Source organism: Triticum dicoccoides, chromosome 2A (assembly GCF_002162155.2).
Source record: "Triticum dicoccoides isolate Atlit2015 ecotype Zavitan chromosome 2A, WEW_v2.0, whole genome shotgun sequence".
Lineage (NCBI taxonomy): Eukaryota > Viridiplantae > Streptophyta > Magnoliopsida > Poales > Poaceae > Triticum > Triticum dicoccoides.
Genome location: NC_041382.1, coordinates 56,501,060 through 56,511,549, shown reverse-complemented (window position 1 = coordinate 56,511,549; position 10,490 = coordinate 56,501,060).

Genomic DNA, 10,490 nt, shown 5'->3' with positions numbered 1-10,490 from the left:
CCTCGATGATCTCATCGGATGAACCACGATGTCGAGGATTCAAGCAACCCCGTATACAATTCCCTTTCTCAATCGGTACGTTACTTGCCCGAGATTCGATCGTCGGTATCCCAATACCTCGTTCAATCTCGTTACCGGCAAGTCACTTTACTCGTACCATAATGCATGATCCCGTGACCAGACACTTGGTCACTTTGAGCTCATTATGATGATGCATTACCGAGTGGGCCCAGAGATACCTCTCCGTCATACGGAGTGACAAATCCCAGTCTTGATCCGTGTCAACCCAACAGACACTTTCGGAGATACCCGTAGTATACCTTTATATTCACCCAGTTACGTTGTGATGTTTGGTACACCCAAAGCATTCCTACGGTATCCGGGAGTTACACGATCTCATGGTCCAAGGAAAAGATACTTGACATTGGAAAAACTCTAGCAAACGAAATATACGATCTTGTGCTATGTTTAGGATTGGGTCTTGTCCATCACATCATTCTCCTAATGATGTGATCTCGTTATCAATGACATCCAATGTCCATAGTCAGGAAACCATGACTATCTGTTGATCAACGAGCTAGCCAACTAGAGGCTTACTAGGGACATGTTGGTTTCTATGTATTCACACATGTATTACGATTTCCGGATAACACAATTATATCATGAATAAAAGACAATTATCATGAACAAGGAAATATAATAATAATCCTTTTATTATTGCCTCTAGGTCATATTTCCAACAGTCTCCCACTTGCACTAGAGTCAATAATCTAGTTACATTGTGATGAATCGAACACCCATGGAATTCTGGTGTTTGATCATGTTTTGCTCTAGGGAGAGGTTTACTCAATGGATCTGCTACATTCAGATCCGTATGTACTTTACAAATATCTATGTCTCCATCTTGAACATTTTCACGAATGGAGTTGAAGCGACGCTTGATGTGCCTGGTCTTCTTGTGAAACCTGGGCACCTTGGGAAGTGCAATAGCTCCAGTGTTGTCACAGAAGAGTTTGATCGGCCCCGACGCATTGGGTATGACTCCTAGGTCGGTGACGAACTCCTTCACCCAAATTGCTTCATGCGCTGCCTCCGAGGCTGCCATGTAATCCGCTTCACATGTAGATCCTAAAGGAAATATGCCCTAGATGCAATAATAAAGTTATTTTTTATTTCCTTATATCATGATAAAAATTTATTATTCATGCTAGAATTGTATTAACCGGAAACATAATACATGTGTGAATACATAGACAAACAGAGTGTCACTAGTATGCCTCTACTTGACTAGCTCGTTAATCAAAGATGGTTATGTTTCCTAACCATGGACAAAGAGTTGTTATTTGATTAACGGGATCACATCATTAGGTGAATGATCTGATTGACATGACCCATTCCATTAGCTTAGCACCCGATCGTTTAGTATGTTACTATTGCTTTCTTCATGACTTATACATGTTCCTATGACTATGAGATTATGTAACTCCCATGTGTTGTAGGAACACTTTGTGTGCAACCAAACGTCACAACGTAACTGGGTGATTATAAAGGTGCTCTACAGGTGTCTCCAAAGGTACATGTTGGGTTGACGTATTTCGATATTAGGATTTGTCACTCCGATCGTCGGAGAGGTATCTCAGGGCCCTCTCGGTAATGCACATCACTTAAGCCTTGCAAGCATTGCAACTAATGAGTTAGTTGTGGGATGATGTATTACGGAACGAGTAAAGAGACTTGCCGGTAATGAGATTGAACTAGGTACTGGATACCGACAATCGAATCTCGGGCAAGTAACATACCGATGACAAAGGGAACAACGTATGTTGTTATGCGGTCTGACCGATAAAGATCTTCGTAGAATATGTAGGAGCCAATATGGGCATCCAGGTCCCGCTATTGGTTATTGACCGGAGATGTGTCTCGGTCATGTCTACATTGTTCTCGAACCCGTAGGGTCCGCACGCTTAAGGTTTCGATGACAGTTATATTATGAGTTTATATGTTTTGATGTAACGAAGGTTGTTCGGAGTCCCGGATGAGATCACGGACATGACGAGGAGTCTCGAAATGGTCGAGACATAAAGATTGATATATTGGAAGCCTATGTTTGGATATCGGAAGTGTTCCGGGTGAAATCGGGATTTTACCGGAGTACCGGGAGGTTACTGGAACCCCCCGGGAGGTATATGGGCCTTAGTGGAAGAGAGGAGAGGTGGCCAGAGATGGGCCACGCGCCTCTCCCCCCTTGGTCCGAATAGGACAAGGAGAGGGGGCCGGCCCCCCTTCCTCCTCTCTCTCCTCTTTCCCCCCTCCACGAATCCTATTCCAACTAGGAAAGGGGAGGGGGAGTCCTACTCCCGGAGGGAGTAGGACTCCTCCTGGCGCGCCTCCTCTTGGCCGGCTGGCTCCCCCCTTTGAGCATTTATATACGGAGGCAGGGGCACCCCCTAGAGACACAAGTTGATCCACGTGATCATATTCTTAGCCGTGTGCGGCGGCCCCTTCCACCATAGTCCTCGATAATATTGTAGCGGTGCTTAGGCGAAGCCCTGCGATGGTAGTACATCAAGATCGTCACCACGCCGTCGTGCTGACGGAACTCTTCCCCGACACTTTGCTGGATCAGAGTCCGGGGATCGTCATGGAGCTGAACGTGTGCTAGAACTCGGAGGTGCCGTAGTTTCGGTGCTTGATCGGTCGGGCCGTGGAGACGTACGACTACATCAACCAAACGCTTCCTTTGTCGATCTACAAGGGTACGTAGATCACACTCTCCCCTCTCGTTGTTATGCATCACCATGATCTTGCGTGTGCATAGGAAGTTTTTTGAAATAACTATGTTCCCCAACAGTGGCATCCGAGCCTAGGTTTTTATGGTTTGATGTTATATGCACGAGTAGAACACAAGTGAGTTGTGGGCGATATAAGTCATGCTGCTTACCAGCATGTCATACTTTGGTTTGGCGGTATTGTTGGATGAAGCGGCCCAGACCGACATTACGCGTACGCTTACGCGAGACCGGTTCTCCCGACGTGCTTTGCACATAGGTGGCTTGCGGATGACAGTTTCTTCAACTTTAGTTGAACCAAGTGTGGCTATGCCCGGTCCTTGCAAAGGTTAAAACAACACCAACTTGACAAACTATCGTTGTGGTTTTGATGCGTAGGTAAGATTGTTTCTTGCTTAAGCCCGTAGCAGCTACGTAAAACTTGCAACAACAAAGTAGAGGACGTCTAACTTGTTTTTGCAGGGCATGTTGTGATGTGATATGGTCAAGACATGATGCTAAATTTTATTGTATGAGATGATCATGTTTTGTAACAGAGTTATCGGCAACTGGCAGGAGCCATATGGTTGTCGCTTTATTGTATGCAATGCAATCGCGCTGTAATGCTTTACTTTATCACTAAGCGGTAGCGATAGTCGTGGAAGCATAAGATTGGCGAGATGACAACGATACTACGATGGATATCAAGGTGTCGCGCCGGTGACGATGGTGATCATGACGGTGCTTCAGAGATGGAGATCACAAGCACAAGATGATGATGGCCATATCATATCACTTATATTGATTGCATGTGATGTTTATCTTTTATGCATCTTATCTTCCTTTGATTGACGATAGCATTATAAGATGATCTCTCACTAAAATTATCAAGAAGTATTCTCCCTGAGTATGCACCGTTGCGAAAGTTCTTCGTGCTGAGACACCACGTGATGATCGGGTGTGATAGGCTCTACGTTCAAATACAACGGGTGCAAAACAGTTGCACACGTGGAATACTCAGGTTATACTTGACGAGCCAAGCATATGCAGATATGGCCTCGGAACACGGATACCGAAAGGTCGAGCGTGAATCATATAGTAGATATGATCAACATAGTGATGTTCACCAATGAAACTGCTCCATCTCACGTGATGATTGGACATGGTTTAGTTGATTTGGATCACGTGATTATTTAGAGGATTAGAGGGATGTCTATCTAAGTGGGAGTTCTTAAGTAATATGATTAATTGAACTTAAATTTATCATGAACTTAGTCCTGGTAGTATTTTGCAAATTATGTTGTAGATCAATAGCTCGCGTTGTTGCTTCCCTGTATTTATTTTGATATGTTCCTAGAGAAAATTGTGTTGAAAGATGTTAGTAGCAATGATGCGGATTGGATCCGTGATCTGAGGTTTAACCTCATTGCTGCACAGAAGAATTATGTCCTTGATGCACCGCTAGGTGACAGACATATTGCAGGAGGAGATGCAGACGTTATGAACGTTTGGCTAGCTCAATATGATGACTACTTGATAGTTTAGTGCACCATGCTTAATGGCTTAGAATCGGGACTTCAAAGATGTTTTGAACGTCATGGACCATATGAGATGTTCCAGGAGTTGAAGTTAATATTTCAAGCAAATACCCGAGTTGAGAGATATGAAGTCTCCAACAAGTTCTATAGCTAAAAGATGGAGGAGAATCGCTCAACTAGTGAGCATGTGCTCAGATTGTCTGGGTACTACAATCACTTGAATCAAGTGGGAGTTAATCTTCTAGATAAAATAGTGATTGACAGAATTCTCTAGTCACCATCACCAAGTTAGTAGAACTTCGTGATGAACTATAATATACAAGGGATAACAGAAACAATTCCCAAGCTCTTCATGATGCTGAAATCGACGAAGGTAGAAATCAAGAAAAACATCAAGTGTTGATGGTTAACAGACCACTAGTTTCAAGAAAACGGCAAAGGGAAGAAGGGGAACTTCAAGAAGAACAGCAAGCAAGTTGCTGCTCAAGTGAAGAAGCCCAAGTCTGGTCCTAAGCCTGAGACTAAGTGCTTCTACTGCAAAGGGACTGGTCACTGGAAGCAGAACTGCCCCAAGTATTTGGCGGATAAGAAGGATGGCAAAGTGAACAAAAGTATATTTGATATACATGTTATTGATGTGTACTTTACTAGTGTTTATAGCAACCCCTCAGTATTTGATATTGGATCAGTAGCTAAGAGTAGTAACTCGAAACAAGAGTTGCAGAATAAACAGAGACTAGTTAAGGGTGAAGTGATGATGTGTGTTGGAAGTAGTTCCAAGATTGATATGATCATGATCGCACACTCCCCTATACTTTCGGGATTAGTGTTGAACCTAAATAAGTGTTATTTGGTTTTTGCGTTGAGCATGAATATGATTTGATCATGTTTATTGCAATACGGTTATTCATTAAAGTCAGAGAATAATTGTTGTTCTGTTTACATGAATAAAACCTTCGATGGTCATACACCCAATGAAACAAGTTTGTTGGATCTCGATCGTAGTGATACACATATTCATAATGTTGAAACCAAAAGATGCAAAGTTAATAATGATAGTGCAAGTTATTTGTGGCATTGCCGTTTAAGTCATATTGGTGTAAAGCGCATGAAGAAACTCCATGCTGATGGGCTTTTGGAATCACTTGATTATGAATCACTTGATGCTTGCGAACCATGCCTTATGGGCAGGATGACTAAAACGCCGTTCTCCGGAACAATGAAGCAAGCAACAGATTTGTTGGAAATCATACATACTGATGTATGTGGTCCGATGAATATTAAGGCTTGCAGCGGATATTGTTATTTTCTCACCTTCACAGATGACTTAAGCAGATATGGGTATATCTACTTAATGAAACATAAGTCTGAAACATTTGAAAAGTTCAAAGAATTTTAGAGTGAAGTTGAAAATCATCGTAACAAGAAAATAAAGTTTCTACGATCTGATCGTGGAGGAGAATATTTGAGTTACGAGTTTGGTGTACATTTGAAACAATGCGGAATAGTTTCGCAACTCACGCCACCCGGAACACCACAGCGTAATGATGTGTCCGAACGTCGTAATCGTACTTTACTAGATATGGTGTGATCTATGATGTCTCTTACTGATTTACCTCTATTGTTTTGGGGTTATGCTTTAGAGACGTCCGCATTCACGTTAAATAGGGCACCATCAAAATCCGTTGAGACGACGCCTTATGAACTATGGTTTGGCAAGAAACCAAAGTTGTCGTTTCTGAAAGTTTGGGGCTGCGATGCTTATCTGAAAAAGCTTCAACCTGATAAGCTCGAACCCAAATTGGAGAAATGTGTCTTCACAGGATATCCAAAGGAGACTATTGGATACACCTTCTATCACAGATCCGAAGGCAAGACTTTTGTTGCTAAGTTCGGAAACTTTCTGGAGAAGGAGTTTCTCTCGAAAGAAGTGAGTGGGAGGAAAGTAGAAAACTTGATAAGGTAATTGTACCATCTCCCTTATTGGAAAGTAGTACATCACAGAAACCTGTTTCTGCGACACCTACACCAATTACTGAGGAAGCTAATGATAATGATCATGAAACTTCAGGACAAGATACTACTGAACCTCGTAGATCAACCAGATTGAGATCCGCGCCAGAGTGGTACGGTAATCCTGTTCTGGAAGTCATGCTGCTAGATCATGATGAACCTACGAACTATGAAGAAGCGATGATGAGCCCAAATTCCGCAAAATGGCTTGAGGCCATGAAATCTGAGATAGGATCCATGTATGAGAACAAAGTATGGACTTTGGTTGACTTGCCCGTTGTTCGGCAAGCCATTGATATTAAATGGATCTTCAAGAGGAAGACGGACGCTGATGGTAGTGTTACTATCTACAAATCTAGAATTGTCGCAAAAGGTTTTCGACAAGTTCAAGGTGTTGACTACGATGAGAGTTTCTCACTTGTATCTATGCTTAAGTCTGTCCGGATCATGTTAGCAATTGCCGCATTTTATGAAATTTGGCAAATGGATAAACAAAACTACATTCCTTAATGGATTTATTGTATATGATGCAACCAGAAGGTTTTGTCAATCCTAAAGGTACTAACAAAATATGCAAGCTCCAGAGATCCATCTATGGACTGGTGCAAGCATCTCGGAGTTGGAATATACGCTTTGATGAGATGATCAAAGTATATAGTTTTATACAGATTTGTGGTGAAGCCTGTATTTACAAGAAAGTGAGTGGGAGCACTACAGCATTTCTGACAAGTATATGTGAATGACATATTATTGATCAGAAATAATGTAGAATTATTCTGCAAAGCATAAAGGAGTGTTTGAAAGAAGTTTTTCAAAGAAAGACCTTGGCGAAGCTGCTTACATATTAAGCATCAAGATCTATAGAGATAGATCAAGACGCTTGATAAGTTTTTTCAATGAGTACATACCTTGACAAGATTTTGAAGTAGTTCAAAATGGAACAGTCAAAGAAGGAGTTCTTGCCTGTATTGCAATGTGTGAAGTTGAGTAAGACTCAAAACCTGACCACGGCAGAAGATAGAAAGAGAATGAAAGTCATTCCCTATGCCTCAGTCATAGGTTCTATAAAGTATGCCATGCTGTGTACCAGATCTATTGTATACCATACACTGTGTTAAGAGAGGGAGTACAATAGTGATCTAGGAGTAGATCAATGGACAGCAGTCAAAATTATCCTTACTGGAATAAGGATATGTTTCTCGATTACGGAGGTGACAAAAGGTTCGTCGTAAAGGGTTATGTCGATGCAAGTTTTGACACTGATCCAGATGACTATAAGTCTCAATCTGGATACATATTGGAAGTGGGAGCAATTAGCTAGAGTAGCTCCATGCAGAGCATTGTTGACATAGAAATTTGCAAAATATATGCGGATCTGAATGTGGCAGACCCGTTGGCTAAATTTCTCTCACAAACAAAACATGATCACTTTTTGGGTCTTAATCACATAGCGATGTGAACTAGATTATTGAATCTAGTAAACCCTTTGGGTGTTAGTCACATGGAGATGTGAACCAGTCACATAAAGATGTGAACTATTGATGTTAAATCACATGGCGATGTGATCTAGATTATTGACTCTAGTGCAAGTGGGAGACTGAAGGAAATATGCCCTAAAGGCAATAATAAAGTTATTATTTATTTCCTTATATCATGATAAAAATTTATTATTCATGCTAGAATTGTATTAACCGGAAACATAATACATGTGTGAATACATAGACAAACAAAGTGTCACTAGTATGCCTCTACTTGACTAGCTCGTTAATCAAAGATGGTTATGTTTCCTAACCATGGACAAATAGTTGTTATTTGATTAACGGGATCACATCATTAGGTGAATGATCTGATTGACATGACCCATTCCATTAGCTTAGCACCGATCGTTTAGTATGTTGCTATTGCTTTCTTCATGACTTATACATGTTCCCATGACTATGAGATTATGTAACTCCCGTGTGCCGGAGGAACACTTTGTGTGCAACCAAACGTCACAACGTAACTGGGTGATTATAAAGGTGCTCTACAGGTGTCTCCAAAGGTACATGTTGGGTTGACGTATTTCGAGATTAGGATTTGTCACTCCGATCGTCGGAGAGGTATCTTAGGGCCCTCTCGGTAATGCACATCACTTAAGCCTTGCAAGCATTGCAACTAATGAGTTAGTTGCGGGATGATGTATTACAGAACGAGTAAAGAGACTTGCCGATAACGAGATTGAACTAGGTATTGGATACCGACGATTGAATCTCGGGCAAGTAACATACCGATGACAAAGGGAACAACGTATGTTGTTATGCGGTCTGACCGATAAAGATCTTCGTAGAATATGTAGGAGCCAATATGGGCATCCAGGTCCCGCTATTGGTTATTGACCGGAGACGTGTCTCGGTCATGTCTACATTGTTCTCGAACCTGTAGGGTCTGCACGCTTAAGGTTTCAATGACAGTTATATTATGAGTTTATACGTTTTGATGTAACGAAGGGTGTTCGGAGTCCCGGATGAGATCACGGACATGACGAGGAGTCTCGAAATGGTCGAGACATAAAGATTGATATATTGGAAGCCTATGTTTGGATATCGGAAGTGTTCCGGGTGAAATCGGGATTTTACCGGAGTACGGGGAGGTTACCGGAACCCCCCGGGAGGTATATGGGCCTTAGTGGGCCTTAGTGGAAGAGCCCCTTGGTCCGAATAGGACAAGCAGAGGGGGCCGGGCCCCCTTCCTCCTCTCTCTCTCCTCTTTCCCCCTCCACGAATCCTATTCCAACTAGGAAAGGGGGGAGTCCTACTCCCGGAGGGAGTAGGACTCCTCCTGGCGCGCCTCCTCTTGGCCGGCCGGCTCCCCCTTTGAGCCTTTATATACGGAGGCAGGGGCACCCCCTAGAGATACAAGTTGATCCACGTGATCATATTCTTAGCCGTGTGCGGCGGCCCCTTCCACCATAGTCCTTGATAATATTGTAGCGGTGCTTAGGCGAAGCCCTGCGACGGTAGTACATCAAGATCGTCACCACGCCGTCGTGCTGACGGAACTCTTCCCCGACACTTTGCTGGATCGGAGTCCGGGGATCATCATCGAGCTGAACGTGTGCTAGAACTCGGAGGTGCCGTAGTTTCGGTGCTTGATCGGTCGGGCCATGGAGACGTACGACTACATCAACCAAACGCTTCCATTGTCGATCTACGAGGCTATGTAGATCACACTCTCCCCTCTTGTTGCTATGCATCACCATGATCTTGCGTGTGCGTAGGATTTTTTTTTGAAATTACTACGTTCCCCAACAGATCCCGCCACGACGCTCTGCTTGCAACTGCACCAGCTTACTGCCCCACCATTCAAAATATACACGTATCCGGTTTGTGACTTAGAGTCATCCAGATCTGTGTCGAAGCTAGCATCGACGTAACCCTTTACGACGAGCTCTTCGTCACCTCCATAAACGAAAAACATTTCCTTAGTCCTTTTCAGGTACTTCAGGATATTCTTGACCGCTGTCTAGTGTTCCTTGCCGGGATTACTTTGGTACCTTCCTACCAAACTTACGGCAAGGTTTACATCAGGTCTGGTACACAGCATGGCATACATAATAGACCCTATGGCAGAGGCATAGGGGATGACACTCATCTCTTCTATATCTTCTGCCGTGGTCGGACATTGAGCTGAGCTCAATTTCACACCTTGCAACACAGGCAAGAACCCCTTCTTAGACTGATCCACATTGAACCTTTTCAATATCTTATCAAGGTATGTGCTTTGTGAAAGACCTATGAGGCGTCTTGATCTATCTCTATTGATCTTGATGCCTAATATATAAGCAGCTTCTCCAAGGTCCTTCATTGAAAAACTCTTATTCAAGTAGGCCTTAATGCTGTCCAAAAGTTCTATATCATTTCCCATCAAAAGTATGTCATCTACATATAATATGAGAAATGCTACAGAGCTCCCACTCACTTTCTTGTAAACGCAGGCTTCTCCATAAGTCTGCATAAACCCAAACGCTTTGATCATCTCATCAAAGAGAATGTTCCAACTCCGAGATGCTTGCACCAGCCCATAAATCGAGCGTTGGAGCTTGCACACCTTGTCAGCATTCTTAGGATCGACAAAACCTTCCGGCTGCATCATATACAATTCTTCCTTAAGGAAACCATTAAGGAATGCCGTT